The sequence below is a fragment of the Balearica regulorum genome, chromosome 1 (genome assembly GCF_011004875.1).
Source record: "Balearica regulorum gibbericeps isolate bBalReg1 chromosome 1, bBalReg1.pri, whole genome shotgun sequence".
Classification (NCBI taxonomy): Eukaryota; Metazoa; Chordata; class Aves; order Gruiformes; family Gruidae; genus Balearica; species Balearica regulorum.
This window is the reverse complement of record NC_046184.1, coordinates 73378093-73402392: the sequence shown is the minus strand read 5'-3', so window position 1 is coordinate 73402392 and position 24300 is coordinate 73378093. Positions and strand designations below refer to the sequence as shown.

The following is a 24300-nucleotide window of genomic DNA, read 5'->3' as shown; positions in this document are numbered from 1 at the left end:
TTCCTTGATTATTAGGCACTGCTTGGTAAATTAGTGATTTCTTCTTTGATAAGCTTACTTAGAAGAGGAAAAAAATACAAGCATGTCACAACTGACTTCTTGCAGTTAGAAAAGTGAATCATAAAACTTCTTTGTATCTGAATCAATCATTTTAAAATAGCACGACTTACACTGTCATCTCATATGCGTGTTTAAGGCCTCACTACGAAGCAGAAAAGCACTGATTTACACCAGAATATTATCACATTATCCTGCATACAAGCATAATTAAAAATTGTGTCCCAACAAGAACAGTGGCATAGCCCTCTGCATGTGGACAAAATCATACTGAAATCGAGAAGGCTGTCCTAGGGTTTCAGCTGAGAGTCGGCCCTAAATCTTCAGTTACACCAGCTCTGGCTCTCTACTGCCTTCCACACCGTTTCCTCATTTCACCAATGAAAACTGGACACAAGTGTTATCTCTCACTGTGGCTGCATTTCTAATGCTGATGCGGTAGCAACTGACACTCTCCTGGCAAAGGTGCTAATTATACCAGAATGCATAACTATGACAGCAACCTGGTCAAGCTAGCTGAAGACTAACCCTAGAACAAACTCATCACACTCAACAGCATTTGACATATTCTGCTCTTCCTGAAGTCCATGAATACAAGATAAAAACCCACAGTACCTAAAGAAGGCGCTTGGCTTTGAAACCTTAATTCTGCAAACATTTACTATTCATGTCAGTCAAGTCAAGTACAAAGACTATTACAGGATCCAGCAGACGCATTAACTCTGGGATTACCTGTACCTGAATCTCCTATCAGGCCAACAACAACATTTAATCAGAATGCTCCCCATCCACTCTCCCTAATGGCAAAAAAAATGTTATTTTATTATTTGAAAAATTTAGTCCTTGGGATGTACACACTTACACATCAATACTGCTAAAATATTGCATGTATATCCACCAGTTTGTAGTAATTTAAGGAAAAGTCTTTATCTTGCATTAAATTTTAAAGGGGAAAAAACCCAAACCCAAAAATCTTTTAAAATTATCTTTTTGGGACTTTTGAATAGATTGAAACAGAACTGCAAAGTACCTTGAATGAGTAATAAAGTATAGATAAACTTAAAACATTTACACTGGGAATACACATGCTGGAGAAAATCCTTATTTACTTGCTGATACGCCCACTCCTCCCCCTCCTCCCCAGTCCAAAAGAGTGGGTGAGAAAAACTGTGTACACTAATGTCTTTTGTGGTAACCTAGTAACCTTCTCCTTTTTCTTCACCAGCTCTTCCTTCATACCACACTCTTCCACATTGCTAGCCCTCCAGAGTAATTGCCGTATGTCTTTATATGGTTTTGTCTTCCTACCCAGTACAGAGGAGTTGGGATTATTTTCAATCTTCGGAAGCTTGTAAACAGGATCAAACAGGAACCCGGTCATCAGCAAGAGGAAGGCTAGAAAAATAAAAGCAAACGCATATCAACAATTTTATTTTAAGAAGAAAATACATCCAAAACATGAAACAAAAGCCTGGGCTCTGCCAGACATCCCCCTCCCCATTCCTTTTCATTTAGCTCATGAACTCTTTTTTGCAGAACAGAGGCTGGTGTAAATTAATGTGTGACCCAAAACATATCACATGGAAAAGCTGCCATAGAAATATGTAATAAAAAAAGGAAGGAAAGAAAATAAAAGTAGACATTATTAGAACTAAAGTGGCCCCTCTTATCATGATAAATCAATACAAAGATTAACTAGGAGAAAGATATGACTATATATTCCTGTTTGTCTTGAACATTTCAATAGCTAACCTACACTCACCAATTCTGTTTTTATATCCCCAGCCCAACATGCTTGTGTGATTAGCCCGTTTAGCATGGTTAGCAGCGTGAGCGTGACACTGGGAGCAAGAGGTCCTCTGCATTCGCCCCTGCTCTCAGCCGTCACCCTGGGAGTAGGAGAGTTACTCACACGCTCACTTCATGACTTAGATCCCTGCTTCAAGGTTATCCAAGCTGCACCTGAGCTGCCTGCACGGGTGATGGAGTGGCATCTCCCCCAGGTATGACAAAGCCCAGAAGTTCAGTGACCAACAGCATGACCTCCCAATCCCCACCTCATCCTGCACAGTTCAAGAGCTGCGGCTGCTGGTGTTTAATCCCAAAGCCTTCAGCCTGCTGGCAGAGGGAGCGGAAGTGTTTTGTGACACAAGGTGTGAATGTGATGGACACATGAAGTAGGAGCTGAGACCCCTGTGCAGAGGCCCATGACACTGTTACATGGAAGAGCACAACTGAGCTGTCTGACCCAGGTTGCCCTGCCTAGCCATAGGCTCCCCATTACCAGCTTTGTACCTTGGTTTACCTGGTTGCAAAACTGGGAAAATAAGTTTTGTGTAACTCCCAAGAACACATCAAAGCAGTTGCTTGAAAACATAAAATACTCAGTTGTTTAGCTGGATCACATGAACACAGTTGCATAAACAAGTCTGAGACCATACTTGTGACATGACACACTGAGTTCACACAAGCCAAAGTCTGCACCATCTCAGGTGAAGTGGCCGCCCTTTCAGTCAGGTGTTGCATACCTAACCCCTGTTACAATCTATTAATTATCAATCTAGTCTAACCAAACCAAAATAATTTGTAGTATGAAAGATATGTACAAATAAAAATAAATAGGATTTTTAATCTGCAAAACACTCCCCCCCCCCCCGAATTCTGAAATCAGTAACCTCAATATATAAAACCAGGCACTTTTCTACTGGTTTAATTTGATGGAATAACTTTGCCAGCCCTACAAGCTCTGAGAGAGCTCCACGACCACCAAGAGCAGGTTGGTGCATGAGGTTAAGAGACAACCATCCTTCGTTCATACTGAGCTCCGCATGCTGGCAAACTTTGTGAAGATATAAACCTCTTCTTCCTATATTATTGATCAATCAGATAAGCAAACAGAAATGTGTTCTCTCTAGAGAAATTTCTAGAAGTTTCTAGACATTTCCTCAAATGTGAGATTCTGCTCTTAGCAAGATTAATATCTCTGTGGGCTTCTCAAATCTATGTTGAAGGGGGAATAAAAAAAAGTCAGTCTTCAGTGAAGATAAGTCATCAAAACTTCCTTAAAAAAAAAAAAAAGAAAAAGTCAAGATCTGCAAGACCTATCGGTCTGCCTGGTTACAGCATCTCAAAGAACCTGAAAATATAAATTGCTTAACTCTTGTGTCAGACCAGTTATCTTATTAAACATTCATCAACTAATTAGCACAATATAAAATTTGTCCTTTATCTTCCTTCCCTAACCAACACGTTATTAATACAGCAGACACATACTAGGAGCTAAGGCAAGAACAAGCCCCACTCCACTCACTCCTGTTTAGGATGAGATCCCCCGATGATGCAGGCAGGTCACAGGATGAATCAGACCTGTAACACTTGTTTACAGTAAACAAATACTCCCCCCCTCCAAAGTTTTTGTCTTTCCCAGCAACCTGGAACCAAGGCAGAGTGCTACCCCCAGTCGTCTTCATATAAGCAGAATACAAAGGAAAAGTAACACTCTTTTACTCATTCTTGTGTTTTCTGCTACAAGCTTTGATCGGTAATAATTGCTTATCCTTGTTTTGTTTCTGACCTATCTCCTCCCTTTACCAACTTCTCTTTAGAAAACTTTTGTGATTTTTTCTATAAATCTAGATATTTCTAGATTTTTTTGAAGAACTCTCATTTTCTGTTTCTCAGCACAATGTCTTCCACAACCAGGCCTGGGAATCTAAACAGATACAGATACAACAACAAAACATAGTAACAACAGTAGCTGTAAAAATAATAATAGTATCTTGAGCTACAATCTCAGCTGGATCCAGGTTAGTTTACAACTGCATGGCACCCAGTTTATTCCCACACAGAAAGCTTAATCATTTCCCAAGTGTTAATTTTAACTACATAAAACTATCTAGTTGGTATCAAACAGCATACGTCAAAAGGGTTGTTTTATGACTGTTACAAAAAGCAAAATTGAGGCTAACGACTGTCTGTGAGCTTTGACATGTAGAGGGAGATTTTTTTCCCAGGAGCAGAGCTGGGGATGTCTGTTGGGAAAGGACCCTTTGGAAAAATCAAATCTACATGGAATAAGCAAAGCTTTAATTAATGTGTTGAAGTAACAATAAAAATGTGTTTATAAATGTAAAATACCACCTAATTACAATTGTTTTTGAACAAGAAGATGAGACATGTCCAAGTCTTTATTAAGACTTCAGAAATTGTGGTTCTTAGCTACGGTCATGAATGGAGTGACAGAACCCACAAAAAAAAAAAAAAAAAAAAGGATCTGTTGCCATGTGAAGAAGCCTAGACCCTACTCTGCAATTAAATTCAATTTCACTTTAACTGTGGTTTCCATAGGATGGATCATAGAAAATTTACACTGCTTGCTATTTCTTTGACTTTCTATTTCCATAACATGTCCTACAATGTTTTTGTTTCTACAGCAACACAGTTTGGGGACCATTATTTGGGAGGACTACAAGGGCAGCATTCCAGAAGAAGGCAAGAGCTCTGTGCACAGGAGTTAAATGGATGGAAAAGCACGAACAGGAGACTCAAGATACTCTTTCCAAAAAACTGTCCCAATGTGAGAGAAAAATTTAGGTATGAAGTAGTCTCAAACTGTAGCACACATTTTAACAAAGACTTCTGCAACATTATTATAGAGAGTACTACATCATATACTGTATAATATATCCTATACTATGTTTTATGTACTGTATTACATCTTACTAAAATGATTCTTTCTTTTTTTTTTTAACTTTCCCTGAATAGTAAGAAAAACAACAGATCAACAGCCTTCAAGGCAGAAATCCTGCCTCTGACCACAACCTTCACACCATCATCCCCGGACAACCCTGCCTCAAGGAGGCTTCCACTGATGCACTCTGCAAGTTCCTTCTTCCTGTTCAAATGGCCTCTTTGCTGAGGCCACCAGGAAGATATCACTCCGTGACAAATGTTGTGGTGGCTTTTCTGTGATGATATTAGCTTGTGATAGGGTTTTTAGGAAACAAACAGAGCAAAGCCCCCAAATGACTGACCAGCCCTCCTCCAGCACAGAATAACAGCAGGACTTTCTGAAGGCATAGGGAGAAGGGTGGGCAGAGGCCAGCCTCCATCTTCTGCAGGTGAGCAGTTCCACAGTGGTCATGAGTGGGATCTCATCTCACCTCACCAGGCTGGGTATGCAGATAAGGCTATCTCATCATCTAACACAGCCTTTGCAAAGTAAAATACTGCCATCACAAGATCTACTGGATCTTTCTCAGGGATAAAAATCAAAGGCCCAGCCCACCACACAGCGTGCACAGAAAACGCAACCATTTACAGTCACTGTGACTCACATCTCTTCGCATTTCACCTGTGGGGTGGTTAAAGCTGCTTCCAGTTATGCACGGTGCAGTGCACTGTAGAGAACAGAATGAGAGAAACATAGAAACATGAGGTTTTCTGCACATACTTTCATTTTCACAAGAACTTCCTGAAGCTTATGGCTATTAGTTTTTAACTCTTCAAGTCTTAAGTCTGCCCGTTAAGGCAGAGGTGAATTAGTGAAGCAGCATAAAGAAAACCATGTTGCTACATCTTTAAATGATGTCTTCAGTGCTTTGGGCTATAATCTCGCAAATTTTTATCCACTCAAAAAATTTAATGCATATAAGAAAAAACATAACTGTCTGAAAACCTGTTGTCTTCAGAAAAGACCCTACCCTCCTACTTTCAAACTGAGTTCTTATTTCACAAGCCAAAATCCAACCCATGTACAGGCCTTTAAAGAACATTGCTTTTGATGGCATGAACTAAGAAGAATCACAGGCTGGCTCTGGTTGTTTTTCCCACTCCAAACCAGCCAAAATTAGTCTAAACAGAGCAGCTAACCCACAAACAGGGTTGGTTTGGGGTTGGGGTTTTTGTTGTTGTTTTTAAAGTCACATTTCTGCTAGAAAAATACCAACCAGCTTGTGCAGGATTACTTCCTCAGTATCTACCTGTTCATATGGCTGAGGAATGAGAGGCGTCTGGAGGGGTGGGTTTTGGTTGGTTTTTTCCCTTTTTTTTTTTTTTTTTTTAATCTATTTGCCAACCAGAATCATTTATCCCGTATTAGATAAAGTATAATAGACTATACCGAAAGGGTCACTGGCCTTCCATTTAATGATATTGCCGGCACGAATCTACATTTTCCTGACAGTGTCCCTCAACACAGAATAAATGGCTGATCTCTTCACAATAACAGCTGATTTCTATTTATTAAGCTAAAAAGGTCACCATTTTCTACGGCTGGGCCGCCCTGCACTATTGATAATTTTATGCATAAACAAATGGCAAATTTGTGCCACATAAATATGCATTAGCAATTACTTTTTCCTCGGGCAACGCTCGCCGCATGCAAATGTGTCCCTCACAGGGCCTGGTGGCTTTTGTTTTAGCTCTTGAACAGCTAAACAAAAGAGCACAATAAACAGTTTAAAAATTGCCAATCAATAGGAAATGCAAATGCAAAGGTAAATGGCAAGCAACTCGCCCAAACAAATAAAACTAAACCAAAAAAGCAAAACAAAAATCATGCCAGGAAATAACTAAATAAATGGAAAAGACTATCCCTTCCCCACACTCACATCTTCAACTCGGGGTTTTATTCTTTTCAGTAGAGAGATACCTAAGGTGCTCTTCGCATGGCAACATGGAGCTGCTACTAATGCTGACCCAGGAGGGAGCACCCAAAACATACACGTGGGTTGAGTACACATTAAGCAGGACCCACACCCACGTCCAAAAGAGGCATCAAAAGAAGGATGTCTGAGGAAATTCATAGCGGACCTTTGGTTTAGCTTTCTGTGATTGCACATTTCCATCAAAGATTTTTAAAGAAAAGCTACATGTGAAGGAATGAATTGCAGAAAAATAGCTTAAACATCTTCTGTAAACATTGATTTAGGATTTTATTACTGGAAGTGCCCAGAAAATACCGACTTATTTGTGCCTACATACAGATGTCTGTAGTAACAGACTAATGAATGTTGTCACTTGAGAAACTTGAACTACATATAATTTCCTTTACCCCAGGGACAGAAAGCTTGATTTTCCCTTGTCTTATCCTTGGACTACTCATTTCCGACAGCAAACCATAGTTGTTTACAAGATGCAGGATAATGGAAAAATCAGACCCAGACACTAAATTGGTATGAACATGGAAACCAAAACTGACAATTTTAGGAGAACTGATGATTGCTTTGAATTTTCCCCTTCAACAGAGGAGCTTCAGTGCTATAGAGAACCGAGCACGACACGTACCATGATTATTATCGTTTGTAGGCAGGCTATTACGTGTGGACAAAGAATCCAGTTCAGTAACGCAGTAACAACACATTGTGCACAAATACATGCTCAGGCCAGCTGTATGACCCATCCCAGCAACCAGCTTTCTTTTCACGTAACTTTGAGGCAGTAACTCTGTTTTCATAACCAGGATTAGGAAATGGAAAGGCATGAAATATAGCCAGCAGAGTAAGCTGCACCTCATTCTACAAATGTTTATGAAAAAGCCAAACTTAAAACATGTGGGCTTATCTTTTGGTTTAAAAAAAATAATTATTATTTCAACAGAAATTGACGAGATTAATCATGTGCTTCAAGTGTTTCCCAAATAGGGAACTTAATACAGCAGGTAACCCACACACACACTTTTCTATAATGTTAGTGTACAAGGTTATTTTTAACGAATAGGAATGTTCCTGTCAATGTAAACATTCGGCAGTGATCCTGCGTTTTTCCCACCCAATCAGCTGTCACAGAATGAAAATTTCACAGAATTCATTTCCATGAATTATACTAAAAAAAAAAATAAATCAACAAGCTGATAAATATATTTTATGTCAATTAATTCAGTTAATTTCTTGCCTTCCAATTTCCCTGGTTTTGGCTTGGATGTTTTATAACACCACTTTACACTAGGACTTTTGATTCAGATAGAAACTGATACAAGTGTTAACAACTATAGTGCCAGCGATAACTGGTTTTAACCATTCTCATCCTAAAAGCACTCTTACACATGGTCCAGTATGGGAGAAGCTACATCAAGTATAGGACAAGATATGCCCTCACAAAGCAAAAATCCTTATTTTAGGCTTTTAGCCAAGAACACTCCCACACCAGTAACACATTTCAGCCACAAATCCACAACTTTCAATTTCTCTAAATGACAAGACGACGATCAATGCAACGTGGTAAGATACATAGAACTCCCCCCTCGCCATCAGCCTTTCTCTGCTCTGCTTTTTCCATTATTATACATAAAAAATGGATATTGATAGCACCTCCTTCTTGGGGTAAGTCAAGGCACATCCGACAATTGCACAGCCGTAAGAGAGCATCCTCAGCTAAGACACACTGCCTTCTGCAACTGGCCTCAGAGCTGCTGTGGGCAACTGCTGCTCAAACATGCCCATCCAGTCAAGGGGTATCTACCTGGCAGCATACACACTGCAAATCCCAAAGAGTTCAGAAATGACACATCACCAAAATTTGCATACCATTTTGTTAAGTTAAATGTGATTGAAAGACCCATGATTATACACAAAGTTCTCCTAAGGTCAGCAGAGTAAAAAAAGGCATGAGCAGGTATGCTAAAGCAAGATCAAATAAATTGTTTAAATGTCACTGCAAAGGTAGTTCTCACGAATGTCTCTGTCGCCGGTCTACTGCCATTAACATAGTTAGAAAATCTGTAATAGGAAGAAAATTATTACTACATAAAATATTCCTGCAAAGAGATGCTGCTGCAGAATTGAAATGAAAAGATGTAGCTCAATCTGTTAATGCCCATCCCACATGTGTGAATGTGATGAACAGTGGAGAATGAAATGACTTTTAAATCTCTGTTAACAAGTGTATCTTAAATAGTATACATGGATCTTTCTGTATTGGTACCACATCTTAAACTTTGATGAGGCTATTCATGTTAATCCCCGAAACTATCACTAGCACTATCAAAACAAAACTCCCAGAGAAGATACCAAGAGACGGCCATTTTCTACAACAGTAGGTAGAGTTGTTTTTGTGAGAGGTATGCAGCTCAAGGGGATCAGATAGGAATAGAGAAGAAATTATTTTGCAAATTCAAGCCCTCTTTCTCTTCCAATGAGCTCGGCTTCTACTCTTTTCTTATTCCCATTTTCAGTGAAAGTTATTGTCACTAATGGTTCAAAGAAATTTTTTCTTGAAAAAAGAAAAAGAAAGGAGCACTCACACAACTGCAATCTTCATAGAAGCATGCTCTTTATATCAGAGTTTTCATGTTTCTTTCTGCTTTGTTTATAGCTTTCCTGGAAAGCTTTAAAGCTAAAACTTTCTGATAGAAGTATCCTATTTCTTACGTGATTCCAAATGCAACAGCAAGTTTCTTTAAGAACTTTAATATTGAACAGAGTTGTCATTGATAGTGTCTAAATACGTGATGTATACATTTTTATCTATATTCTTGAAAAAAGCTAGATGACAATACAGATGCTGGCACATCTATATGACAGGCTTTTAGAATGATTTAGTCATATGTCAATTCTTTCCTTAACACGATAGGTAACATATCTTACTAGATCATTACACACAGGCACACACTAACCTAAGAGGACACTCAAAACAGACTAATTTCAGATGTTACAGATTAATTCCACCTTTCCCCCCCAGACTAAATATTAACACTTCAAGCTATTTTCTTCTAATACAGCTACACCCCTCCTCTTTGATTCTCTATTCTTCTCCCTTCACTTGATTGCTTTCTTGTTGTTTTGTTGTTTTGAATTGGGAAACATCAAAAACTGTCAGCAAGAATTTAGCATGAATTAGTATCAGGAAATTAGTGTTTTTCTTAATTAAAGAAAATATGATGGTTTTGTTCTCCCCATCTCCTCCTTCCTCTCCCCTCCCCACCCCAACAATAACCAAAACGTGCCTCTGCAATTAATCTAGCATCTGAAAAGCGAGCTGGATTTCTTTTCTCCTGCATTTTTCCTACCAGTAATAACTCCATGATTAAGACTCAGCTGACAGTTCTCATGCCACAGAAGCTGGAAAAAAAAAAAAAAATCCAGCTTACTCCTCCAGTAGCTGAATTGGTCCTGGAGTATGAGGGGGATGGGGGAAGACTTCCATCAGTCAGATAAACATTTCTGATCTGAAGACATCCACAGTAAGGCAATGCTCCCTGCTCAAAGCTACAAAAGCACCCATCCCAGGCAAGTACAGACTCTCAGCAGATAACAGATTTAAGTATTCCACTCAAAATAGTAAGAAAAATTCTGAAGGTTTCCATATGAACCCAGCAGAATTGACCAAATGTATCCATCTGTTCGCTTTCATATAAGCAATATGTATGCTGCCAGTATTGGACCTCTTCTAGGGCAGGGCCCTGGGACTTAAATTACATCTGCCACTTCCCCGGTTTACAGCAGCCTCATCAGCAAAGCATGAATTTTTTTAAAGCCTCAAAATAGCATCCTGAGGAAACACACAAGAAAATGACTATTTCTACATTTCCTCCCTTTTCTACCTGATGACTTTGCCTCAGTACCTAATCTTAATATCAAATGCGATGTTCTGAGCTGAGAAACATGGAAGCACTTCAAGAAAGCCTTTTAGTGTCTCATTTCCATCTCCTTAGCTCAGAAGGGACTATTTCATAAGCAAATTTGAACACCTTCAAGCAACTCATGATGAGAGTATCCAGAATCAAATTAGTTACCTTGCCTCTATTAAAACTGGCAAAGCAGCAAATTCCCATCCCTCCTCACAGTATATAATCACCAATACAACAGGCTGACTAGAACCTCCAAATATGGCTGCATCTTATGTACCCCAAACCTGAACTGTAATCATTTAATAAAGATTATTTTTCAAAATTGATATTGCTGATAATGTTGCTTATTTCAGCAATTTTTGTAATTTTTTCAGGTGCAACCATGAAAATTTGCTTCCTTGAACGCAAAGCAGTATTTCTTTCTTTGGCAACTGCAGTACATGCAACCAGTCAGCACAAGTAACCCCACAGTAAAAGGCAAAGTAGAAATTTTGAGTAATTCACTAAGTCTCTGCACTAGTCCTCTTCAAAGGACAGAATTCTTGCCAAGCTATGCTGTAAAACCTCTGTTACATAATTTGCATTTCTCCCCAAATATCTGCTGTAAGTATTATCAGGAAGCTCACCACTGCTGGTCAAACCTTTACCACCATTTCATCAGAAACGCCACACTCTTAACAGTGGTTGGCCTAGTATAATATATATATTATCTATAAGAAAATAAATGCAGCAGCCAATACCACCAAAACAGCGAGTATAAAAATTGAAAAACTGAACTGCTGTGGCTAAATGCGTTACCATTCATGACTCGAGCCACAGGTCTTTTCTGAGGTCGCCCTGGCTGTCAAGTGACTCTGCTTAAACCATGCTTGGATGACCTTGAAATGTGCCGCAGAGAATGCGACCATTGTGACTTGCTCTTTGCTACCATCCACCTGAACGTAGTCCAAGCCCAGGGAAGCGGGGGCTCTCAGTTTGCACATACGCAGAACAGACCTGCTGAAAATCAGCGTAACAGACTGAACGGCCTGGGACGCTGGGCATGCCCCATCCTACACAGCTCTGCATGCCGCCCCTATCGTGCCAACCTGCTTCACTCCAAAGGCCTCTCCTCCAGCACCTCTTTTGAGTCATCAGCAAGTTCCCAGGTGTTAGCACTGGAAAACCCTAGCAAGACAGTGAAACCTCATGCCCCTCTGCTTGCTTCCAAGCTGGAAAGACAGATGAAGTAACTTGACTCTGTAAAGAGACTTAAAGCACAGAAAAGCAGTACTGAGTAAAAAGAAGCAACAGGGGCTGGCAGGAGCAGAGGAGCATGAAGCATGGGTAAAGATGAAAGAGACCAAAATAAGTCAGACTACCCGGCAGAATGCATCAGAGGAGGCTACCCCCACAACCTGGAGTAACTGCTGGGCTTCTTAACAACTCAAGCCATCTTCTGCTGTCCACAACTACTAGCAGAAACACCTTTTAGTGGCCAGTGTGTGCAGCAGTAATAGCCTACCACCAGCAATTACTCCACCAGCTCAGGTGGCACTGCTGTCTACTGAGCACCTGTAAGTAACAGCTCTCTGATGACTTAAGTGAGAGGGAAAGGGCAGTGGAGCTCCACAGAACATTCTTATTTTTCAGTTTTACATTATAAAAATTATCTGGTTAAAAAAGGCTGAATAAGAGTGAGCATTCAACAAAATACTATACTTAATTACAAAATACTGTACTTAAGACTGTACAATCATTCCTAATTTAGCCATTGAAAGTACGAGCTAAGATTCAGTCTTTGTGCATATGCATTGTGATACTCTAATTAGATGATCACATTCCAATTTTTTCTAGAAGGATATCACCCAGGAGCAGCCAGCTCTGGGAATGAACAAGTTGCATACTTAAAGTTGCCTACTGGACCATTAACTCATTTGTTTTAGGTACTGGAACATGAGAATTGAAGGCAGAAGAGATGTGCAAGCCAAAAAGGAGGACAGCTTTTCAGGAATCAAAAAATCTTTGCAGGAAGCCCTTAGTCCTACATGCCCCACTTTCTGACCCAATACACCTGAACACATACTTGTTGATGCCATATTTTGCAGTCAACTGATGCTATATTTTAAAGATACAAACAGTTATAATAAAGTGAAGATAACACTTTGAAAAGTCAGATCTGACCCAGATGCATCTAGAAACCCATCACAGCACTTAGCTTCCCTACACATCAAATGGAGACAGGGGTACCTCTGAAGATTTGCAGGGAGAAGTCTAGTCCAACAGAACTCTGCATTTCCCTCTCGCCACCCAGTGAACAGAGGCCTTCAGAGAGGATCACTTCCGCTTAAGCTAGATACCTTCTCTTCAGTTATCATCATGGGAAACTAACAGAAAAAAGTTAAGTGCCTGTATCTACCTAGGATCAATCACTCCACTGAAAGCTCAGTCCCTCTACTAGCCTGCGGCCAGGCCAGCTTGGTGCCTGGCTTGCCACATGGCGCTCGCCTCCTGGATGCACAGTAGCTTCACTTTGGAAGAAGGGTAGAAAATGCTTTTCCTCATGGTTCCCATTCCCCCTAAGCCAGGTGGCAAGGGCACTTCTCTGGGGCATGTGGGTTCAAACACCTTCAGGTGGTCCAGGACCAGCCCCCACCCCCAGATAATAAATATATAGAATTAGGCAGACTTAAAACAAACTAGATTGCTTCCAGGACTTATGTCAACTATAGCTACATAGGTAGGATTTGAGTGAATTGGGCTGGTTTTTTCGCCTTCCAAAAAAACTTTTCCCCCATCTGTAAAATGAATACAATACCAACAAGATGGATGTTGTTAGAATCAATTAACATCTTTACAATAAAGAGATAATTTAATGATAAACATCACAGAGAAGTCCATAGGAAGTTACTAATTTTCATATGTATTTATTATACACCAATAATATGGAATTGCTGTTTTTAAGATAGGGTTTGAATGTGTGCAGAATAGGCTTGCCACAGGGCCACACAAACAATAGGGATTAAAAAATAATATTGAATATCTTCTCATTCTGTCAGCACCATCATTTCAGTGGTCTGATGTGTCATCATCATGTAATTAAAGACTGTATCATAATGCATATGCACAAAGGGACTGAATTAAGGTTGTGCAGACAAATCTAATTCTGGCATTTCCTATGCTTTGAGTGCCTGACTTCACAATCTTAGCATTCACTTAAAAAAACAGTTTCTGTATGTAATACCATACATTATATACACGTGTCGGTAACATCTTCCATATTGCTGCATATTCTGATTCTGTAAGGTATGTTTACACACATGAACACACATACTCAAACTGCAAAGGCAGAACAATACGCAGTCATATCCTTGCCATTGCTGTTTCCCCCTTGTATAGCATATTCTCGCCATTATGTTTACCACCACCAAGAATAAGCTGCACAGGGGTGTCAGCAGTTAAAATGTTCCTTTAGCTTTTACTTTTAAGCACACGAAATGTATGTCAACACTTCCAGCTTCTTACACACTGCTAAAAAACATTTTAAATAGCACCTACTGTGTATGAGCCATTTGTGGATCAGAGCACACGTGCACAAATATGTGGAGTTCTCACCCTGGGCATTGAACAGAGACTCTCCTGTTAAGAACAACCTGCAGAGGTGACCACTCCTTGGCATTTTAAGAAGGTGGGATTAGGGCAGACATTGCTTTTGGCCCTGTGCTACATATAGCTCTTCAGCCTGCTGTGGGTACCTGAGAAGACTTTGACTTCTAGGGCTGGAGAAAGAACTGCTCTCCATTGGGGCTAGAGAGGTGAACAGATTGACCATTTTGCCTCCTAACTCACCGGCATAACTCCCATTGACTTAACCAGGAATATGACCAAATTCTTAATGTTTACATGTTGTGGTTCAGTTTGGTTTATCCTTGGGAAAATACACTTTTTTCTCCCTCTCTTCTTATTTCAATGTTTTTTCTACTTTTGGCTGAACTTTCATCCCAGCCCTTAAAGAACTGGCAGAAAAGCTCCATTAAAACACTTTGCTGTGCCTTCTTGCTCCGACACCGACTGTTTTGTCTGCAAAGCTCTGGTCAGACACTAGCATGTTCTTACCTGGTTATGGGATTTTCCAGTTTGCCATTGTATGCCCTCCTAGTTCTCAGATTATCAATTGTAACTGGGATCCTTGTGATACACAGGTAGTTTGGTCAGATGTTTCATTCCCAGCTGGGAAAAGGTGTGTCAACCCAGTGCATATCCACCATTTATGCCCCAATCACTGTCTATTGCTTTACAACATTGTCATTCACTAGATACCTTAAATACATATTTCAAGACAAACAAAAAAAACCCCACGCAATGCTAACTATGTTATACTATACATGCACTGATCTACAGCTTTCGCTACAGCCTTATGTGACAAGATGCATCATTTGGTCAGATTTTAACATGTGTGCTCTGGCATACAATAAATACTGCACTGCTACACCTCAGAGGCAGGTGAGCATGCCCTCACTGAGGGGAAAAAAAATCATCCTGGTTTGTACTAATGATAGCCACAGTGAACTCCATGACTGAAATAATGGGAATTTCCTCTTGCACAGTTTCATAAAAACAATGCTGAGCACTTGTAGACACTAAAACCACCTTGAATCTAAGCTTCCCAAGAGGCAGTTTGCAGTCTCACACAGTTAACAGTCTAGATCCTTTCCTCCTCCTCACACCAGTTTTCTCTCTCAATTTCATAGAATGCAACCTACAGTTGTCCTAGAATTTCAGAAAGTGATAATTTTCTGTAGAGGTAGTTTATCTGACATTGGGCCTATAGCACAGGAGGGCACTTGTAGCTTCTAATCATCCTCTCCATCTGTTCGCCATAAGCAATGTTGATCTTCAAATTACACAACCTACACAATCCTGAAAGAGTCTTTTACTTTCTGGTAGGACAATCTGCTCCTTCCCTTTCCCCATTTATTGCAATCTGCAGGATCCTTGCACTGCCGCACATACGGAGAATGAGAACATATCAATCCACCCTAAATGACCTCGAAAGGCTGAATCAGTTAACCAAAATAGGCAGAAACTGCAGCTTTCCAGTAGTCTTCCCCTCCTTGAAGTTATTTGTAAATTCCTCTTTGCAGCACAGACCCTGCAGTAAGACTGATTCTAAATGTACACAATCCCAAACAATGCCAAAATCATCAGGTACCACCACAGGACCCAAAATACCGTTCCCACAGCAAGCCCTGAGCCATTCTGCCCAGCGCAGCCCGGTCCTGCTTCAGGCACCCAGGCTCAGAGCTGGCCCAGCTCGGCACTGTGCCACCCACACCTCTCCCCACGCTCTGCGAGGTGTCTGCAACAGCACGGATGGGCAGGAGGGGCAACAAGCAAGCCAGCAGCACTGCGCTCATTCATCTTCTTAGGAGACGACTGTTTCAAAGCAGAAATGTGATGGGTGAAGTTTCCAGAACAGAAAATGGGCAACCATGATGAGGAAGGACAGAACTTAGAGGCTCCGATGCCTGACCACGGGTACTCCCACAAGCTCAGATCAAATGGGAAGCAGTTAACGCACAGAGGAAGAGAGGAAACAGCTAGCCAGCCCTCCAAACCATCAAGTTACCCTTTTGTCTAGAATATTTGGTAGTAATAGAGCATCTTGGGATACTGTCCTGTAGTAAAAAATATTGTGTGTGCTGTTCCATCGCTGTATGGTTGCTGCCCATCACACCACACGCACACCCCCACTAGCAGCAATTGAAAGCTGACCCCTTGTCAGAAACACTGTCACCAGACCACCTGGTTTCCATACTACCATCACACACCTTGTCATAGCTTCAATGCAGTCATCTCCAACTGGAGAGCTGAAGGCAAGATGTCATCGGTGAAACAAACCTGAGATCACCGACAGCAACCACGCTTCACCACCAGCAGTGACCCTCCTGGCCCACAGAGACAACAGTGCGAGATGCTGCTCACAGCACGTCACTCACTTGGTATCATCAGCCACAAGCCAAAGGGAGGAGTTGGTAAGTGGCACAAAAACCTGCCAGATGTGTTTAACAAAAAAAACCAAAAAGCCACACAGACACCAAAACAGGTCCATCTGCCCTGTAGCCAAAAGATGCTCCACAACTTGGAGCTGAGCAACAGAGAGTAAATTTGCCCAAGTAAGGACAGCCAAGCTATTAGTGATACTTCAGGGCAGCTAGTATACGGCTAAGCGGCTGCCGCCACTTTGGCGACTTTATCACACACCAATTGTTCGTAACCACAAGACTGTTGTTGATGTCGTTAAACACACAAGCCATTGCATCCGCACTTCCCTTAAAGCTCCAACTCCTAGACATCTGTGAATACAGACAATTCAGCTTGCATTACATTTTTATTAGGTCTCTATCCCTCATGTTTCTAGGCAAAGGTGGCATAAGCGCTTCTGACTTAAGGCCTGAAGTAAAACAAAAATTTGAGGATGTATTTTGTTTTCATCCTAACATTCATAAGTCAATCTTAGAATTATTTTAGGCTAGGCATTTTTAAAAAAAAAAAATTCTGTCCTAATATTACTAGAAAATGTCTGCTAGTATTTGAGATTTCAGGCATAACCACCCAAGGACACCAGACATGGGTATGCAAAGGGATGATTAGCAGTGTCTTACCCCCACATATGCCCCCAATCTGGCAAGCAGACCTGAAAATGTGGCAGTACAACTTTTCCACGGCTCTTGATATCATTTGTTAACCATACTGCAACATATTATTTGTAGCTTCTTCTGCCTCATAAATGGCATCTTTATACACAGATTCCTGCAAGAAACAAGACTTTTAAGACATACTTTGGTCTTGGGCAAATTTACTCCAGACATCAGAAGCAGCATGTCCCTCTGACACCAGGCAGAGGCAGGGAACAAGCTGTACACTCTGCTACAGCCCCAGTGTTTGAAGTCTCTAATTCAATAAACATTGCAATGAATAAGGACTGGATATTTTCCTTTCAAAATGTTTATTTGTCTGTATTGTTGTTACATATTAGCTCTGCCGGCTAATGTGCCTGTGGATCCTTGTAGATTACAAATGAATTTAGTTAGCATCAGGTTTGCAAGCAAGAAGCAACACAGAGCATACATTTCGTTATTCTTTGCTTCATATGCATAGATGTTCACACACTTTATGTGATCAAAGGTTACTAAACCACTCCAGTAGCTGTACAAAGCAATTCCGAATCAAGCAATTCAGCATTAAGATATTCACATTGTCAAAATATTTTTTTTTCTTTTTTAATATCAGGAGGGGTAAAATAACAGGTCAGGGTGGATTTAGCTTTCTGAGGTGTTAATTTTCAGAAGTAGCAAGCACTAACAGCTCCTTTTGTCTTCAGAGGGAGATAGATGGGTACACCACATTGGCAACTGTATCCTGAGCAGCAGTTTGTAACTGCTTGCCAGGCTGCACTGCAGCAACAGGAAAAATATTATAATAGAGGGCATGGATGAGCCTTAGCTACAAAGGAACAGGTTCCTGCACAGCAACCTTTTCCGTCCTTTTCCTAGAAAGAGCCAATTGCAGTTTTAAGATGGAACGGGATATTATAAGTGCACCCTGGCATGGGAATTGTCTCCAAAGGACTAGTTGATATTTATGATTTTAAGTTTCAAGAGGCAACATAGCTTTCACAGTGCCTAGAAAAGATTAACTTAGGAGAAGATGTCATTGATTGGTCACAACGTTCTTTTACCTCCATTCCCAACAGTCCTGCGGTGAACACGCCAATATTTGTGTCCTATGCTTAGCAGGGCCAAACAGATATTGTCCACTGCCTTGCTGGGGACATGTCTTCTCCCTCCTAGTTCCAAAAACATCCCACAAAGACCAGTACATGCAAATGAAGAAAACTAACAACCCAAAATACAATACTTTCCGCTAGCTGATCATGTTGCGGCACTCCTGATATTATTGTCTTTCAGTGTTCTTAATTATGCACAGAAACTCTTACAAGCCTTAAAACCTTAACCTATAGATATTCCTACACTGTTCAGTAGAGCCCAAGTTCTACTGTATATGGCCATATTTTCTACCCAGACTGTCAGCACATTCCCTTTTAAGTGCACGAAGCAGCAGTAGAAAGAAGTAATTGGGCAGGAAACTGGGGGAGACAAATACTACTTTTTCACTAAGTAAGAGCGTGGGAGTTTGGGGGAAAATGCAAGATATAAACAGTAGCAAGATACGATACAAGCTCAGAAATAAGTTTAAGAAGCTTGAATGTTGTTGTAACAGAAGCCAATGGACGACATTAAGAGTATCTTTAACCATGGTGGGATGCCTCCATGTGCCAGGGATGCTGGTGGCAATATGATTAATATCCGAGGTACAAAAGAACAAGGAAGTGGGTTTCAGCATGGTTTTTAACTCAGGACCCTGGGGGGAAGGAATTAGTTCAAGCCTGGAACAAATCTCTGGAAATTAATGATAAATCAGACAGAGGGGTCAATGTACTATAAGGGACACATCTAAAGCCATTATTTTATAACAGCTGATGGCAACAGCTGCTCAGGAGGGAAAAAATAAAATGCTGATTTTACAGATATTCAGGGGGTGGGAATTAACACTCTAGGGAAAAAGAGCAGAAAAAGACGGCAGGATACAAAGGTGCACCAAGATTTATTGAAAACCAGAGGGGAAATGTAAGCGAAGGGAAATGAACATTCAGAATACACAAAACAGACATTGCAAAGAACGTTAATTAGACAGAATACTAAAGTAGCCTCTATTAAAAAAAAAAAATAAAAAGCAAAAAAAAGGCAGCTCACCAACAAAACCGAAAGCATCGCTGCAGTCAAGAGTCAAGGTGCACAGAGCAAGAAGCCCCATGATCCCAATCACAGTTCAGCCATACTGACTAGATATTCCCCCCTGCCTTTTTCTGTTTCTGACTACCACTGGCTGGGTAATAGCAAGCTTAATACATCTAGATTTATGATTAAAGAGTACTTAGAAAAGATCGATTTGCCCTGCCCGACAGCAAACATGAATAGCCTGGAAAAAAGAAATAAAGGGTTAGAAATCACACAGACTTCACAAGACATGAAAGGGGACAAAAGTGCTGGCCTTAGTGGCTTTTATTTGAAAAATAAGTCCACCTCCCAAACTTCAGATTACATACCCCTTTGTACCAGAGGCAGGATAATAAAATGCTGCGTCGAGTGATATCAACATGAATCTTGCCCAAGAAGAAATCATTGAATGCATAAACAAACTTTTCCATCCTTACATGTCTTGCATACTACACTCTTTAAATACATGCGTCAAGGCTAAGAAAACTTAATGCAGAGCAGGTTAACACACGTTCATAGGGCACCATACGCTATTATTTACTTGTCAAACACCACATTCACTCAAGAGGGGTTGGCTTTCAGAGAAGTTGGATAATATTCAATGTCAGGATCTAGTTCATAATAAATGGTATCTAAATTCAACAAGCCACTATACCACTAAGGATAAAAATCTCTTATTCAGTGCTAATCAAAATATATGAGGTGCTAAATCTTGACACCTGAAAGAGGGATTAATACATTCCCTGAATACAGGCTCAAGGATACTGTCACTGCCACTGTCAGCATCCAAAATTTCTCCATACCTACTCACGTGACAAGGTCTGTGACAACCATCCTGGTGGACTGACATGCACTGGCACATGCTGACCACAAATAAGAGGAAGATATCAAGTAATTGCTACCAGCCAGCTGTCCACAAAGTAAAATTTAGTTGCTCTGTTGATGGGAAGGGAAAGCTCAGCCACTCAGTCACAGATCGATCTTCAACTTCGTTTTGAGAGAGCACTGAGTAATGCGCAGCACACTCAGAGCTCTGCAAACCCCTACCTATCATGTGCTGCAACTATCCAGAACTTCATCTTAAGCAGCTGTCAACTCAACATTTTCAAGAGCAACAAATTCATTAAAATTGTATAATTATGGCTGAAATTTTCCAAGATATCTAGGACATTTAATCATACAGCTTGGATTCAAATTAACAAAGTCTCAAATACCCGAACCAGTCTTAAAAATCCCAGACTATGCATCTATATATTTGTCAAATGCCACAAATTATTCAGATTATTAAAAAGGTCTTATCCTTAAATTACTCTTCTACTTTTAAAATTCAGCTCCCATAGTAACAAAACTTCCAGTCAAAAGAATTCAGAAGAACAAAAATAAAGTGAATGCATGCATGCTACAATGTAGATTTTTCAAGACAGATTAAATGTTAAAAAGTAAACAGTATTGGGAACTGCTCATTGGTAAACCAAAATAAGTGAAAAACTCTCATTAAATCCAGCAACACTCGTAAGCATGTAACAGCAATAATACTACAGGCCACAAAGGGTCATGACTTAAGGCACCAATTTCATCTGAGGCGGCCAAAAGCACAGAACACAAGTCAGATGGTAGGCAAACACAAAACAAAGTTTACAACCGTTTCTTCAAAATTTGCATCCAAATTACAACTTCCAAACAAATCTCCAATTCCTCACATCCTCTCTAATTCATAACACGGAAACTTCCCACTGTGTAAAAGCCTGTTTTGCCATCTTCCAAGTACTGGGCACTAAAACTTACTATTAGAAGAGCCAATGGTGGTTCTCATTATTTATTGGTCTTAAACTCAAGTAGAAATCATTACATAAAACTTCATATTTGAAAAGGATAAAAGATATCTGAGGCAAGTCAGGATAAAATAAACTGGTAGTTACCTGCAGCAGCTCAGGGGTATGTGAAACATTAGGATAAATACAAGAGATCGAGTTTAATGGGTAGAGTGAAGGTGAAACTGCCAAAGGTAAGTGAAAAAAATTATCACACAGGGCTTGCAGTTTCTCTCATCAACATCACTGTAGGGCATACGATATGTACAGGAAGAAAAAGAGGTTACCCCTCAGATTCTGCCCTCCACAATTCTGTAACATAACCAAATTTTACCATTTCCTTCTCATTACCGTTGTCACAATTAACAACATACAAACTACGCAGTTGACATCAGCCTGGTATCCCAGTGCTCCTTATGCTGGTTTTTCCCAGTGTAGAACCGGTTGCATTACTTTGTCCCTTTCCCTCCCCTTCTTCAGTAGGGAGCCTTCATCTCAAACTAAATTTTAAATAGAAGCCACCAGCTTTTCATTGCAATCTGATTATCAATTTGCACCTCAGCAAAGGAAGGCTAGAACTCTATTGTTTTGTTAATTGTCAATTTGCATCTTTGAAAGGTGTTGTATATTTTCTTCTTTTGGCAGGTTAGGACTAATTCTGTATGTTAACATACATGTGGGTGGTGTGGGTAAAAAAACATTTTTGTTTAGAACGTAGTTCATTTAAAATGTGCTGCTTTATTTATTTGCTTTTGCTAAGTTGCTTAACATTCTTGGACAAATCTTGTTCAAAAGCTAGTAGGAATCACCCTCCCTAAAAAAGGACTAAAAGGATAAAGCTCCTTTTCCAATAGGTTTTTAAGTAGACTCCTAAAAATTACCTGCAAAAAAGGGAGGAGTCATAAATGAAAATTTAGTTATACTTCCCAGTTACAAGGAACAAGCGAAAAAGGAGCTGGCAAAAATTTCTCTTTGTTTTAAAGGTAGCTGGGGAGTTGTAGAGATCATCCTTAGGTTGACTTCACTTAAGTGGGATACTGTTGGTTTGGGTTTTTTTAAAAAAAAAAGTTTAGTTTTTAAGAGTATGTATGTAAAAATGATACACTAAGTCAACCAACAGGCTCCAGAAAGCTCCACAGACCTAGGCAGCTGCTCACCAGACTGACACAGATCTGGTTTCACCATCTAACTACATAAACAGGTCTGAGAGCTGAAGCAGCTTTGTCTTCACTTTTACTTCATACAGAGGCAACCATCCACCCATACATCTCCATCAGATTATTGCCCGAGTGAGCCCAAGCTACAAGCCTACCTATATCTGAACGATGCTCGCCCCTGCACCCATCCCTCCACAATGCCCCTCTGGCGTACAGCGCGATCCTGCGAGTGCCAGTTTTCAGACTAGATGACCACAAATCTTTCCCTGTATTTTATTCTTTTGACTCCTGCAAAGCCCTTTTCCTGCATTAAGGCTACCAAATTGATTGATTCACCAACGCTATAGTTGCTAATTGACTTTCAAATGCAGAATGGTTGGAGACGTGAGCTTTTCAAATTCCAAGTTGCAAATGAAGATGTGGCCAAAACCACTCCTAATGAATTACGGGCAGGCTTCATCTCATAGTCACTAAAGATACATGCAAAACTGGTACCTTGTGGTCCTACCAGTCATCATTAAAGGTAGAACTGCATGGAAGATATTTTTAAAATCCTCCAAGCTACAAAAACTAGGAAAAGCCTGAAAAAACACTGACCCACAGAAGTATTCCAAATAATGCTTAAGTGATGAAAGAAAGCAGAAATTCCTGCTAAAATATCAGATAGCCACCAAGACAAACATTCTAGCTGAGACTACAGTCTATCCAAACACAGAAAAATTAAACAACTACAGGAAGACGTAACAAGACAGAAAGCCTTAGTTTCAGGTAAGTCCATATCTTATTATCACCTCCACCTACAGCTGGATGAAGGATGGGGAGTGAGAGGAGGAGAACCAGAAAATTATATGTTGTGTTTATACACTTGTAAATACTTCACTTAAGGTCATTATTTTCTTACGTTATGATTGACCAGTGTTAACTTTATCTGCTAGCAAATGCTAAGGTTTTCAACTGGGGGTTAAAAAAAAAAAAAACCAAAACCCACAAACACCACCAACCCATCTTAAAATGAAAAATGAAACAAACTGAAAATCCTGACAACTGGATCTCTGGCCGAGCCACAGATCTTACAGAGAGAGATCAAAAGGGAAGATTTCATGAAATTTCTATTACTAGGACTACAGACATGAATCCAAGCTTTGATGGCAAAACTATCTCAAACAGGCTTCCATATACTTTAACTCTGCAAACCACCACAAGTCCTGACCAGCTTTGATCGCTTATAACCTGCGGAATCTGGATTCCTGTAAGTCAGTTGTGCTCTCACAACTAAGTTTGATTTCCAAAGAAATCTGGAAAGCAGGTTAAGAGGAACTGGAACCCTGAATATCTGTTAAAACTATATAAAGGAGCAGGAAAGTATTTTATTATCCACATCGGAAAACATTCTTAGTTTTACAGACTTCTCCCAGCAAGCTGAGACTTGTTATAACGCCCACCAGCTATATGTTTGTGAAGATCAAGGACATTTATACCTATCACACCAGAAGAAATATACATGTCCAAAGAACAGGAAGAGAAAGCGCCTCTGGCTTTGGGGAAGCCTCTGTACTCAAATCATCCTATTTTACATATAGAAGTATGCCCAAAAGTTAAAGGACTGTATAAATTTGAGCATTGGAGAGTTGGCGGTGTGAGCAAAATGCTAAATCTGGATCTGTTAAATCACTGGGAAAGTAAAATAAAATAAAAAAATCAAAGTCTCAGTATAATTTTAAGTAAACTATTAAAAACAATTACTGTAACCAGGACAGTAATATTACAAAAACTGACTCTCTCGTGAAACTCCTAGAACTTCCTGCTTTTTGTGTGATAGGAATGACAAAAACAGCTTCCCATATAATCTTTGGGGGAGAGCTGGGCTGAAGCCACAAAGATTAGACTTG

The 24300-nt window shown here is 40.1% G+C and overlaps 1 protein-coding gene across 5 annotated transcripts in view; it reads right to left on the bottom strand.

Moving 5' to 3' along the window:
- The window catches only part of SOX5 (SRY-box transcription factor 5), a 657382-nt gene that overhangs the window by 490618 nt on the left and 142464 nt on the right, over nucleotides 1–24300 (bottom strand). For all 5 annotated transcript variants that reach the window (XM_075758111.1, XM_075758131.1, XM_075758121.1 and 2 more), the window contains exon 2: nucleotides 1366–1452. The gene's annotated coding sequence lies outside the window, so the exon portion shown is untranslated. The remainder of the gene's footprint in view (nucleotides 1–1365; nucleotides 1453–24300) is intronic.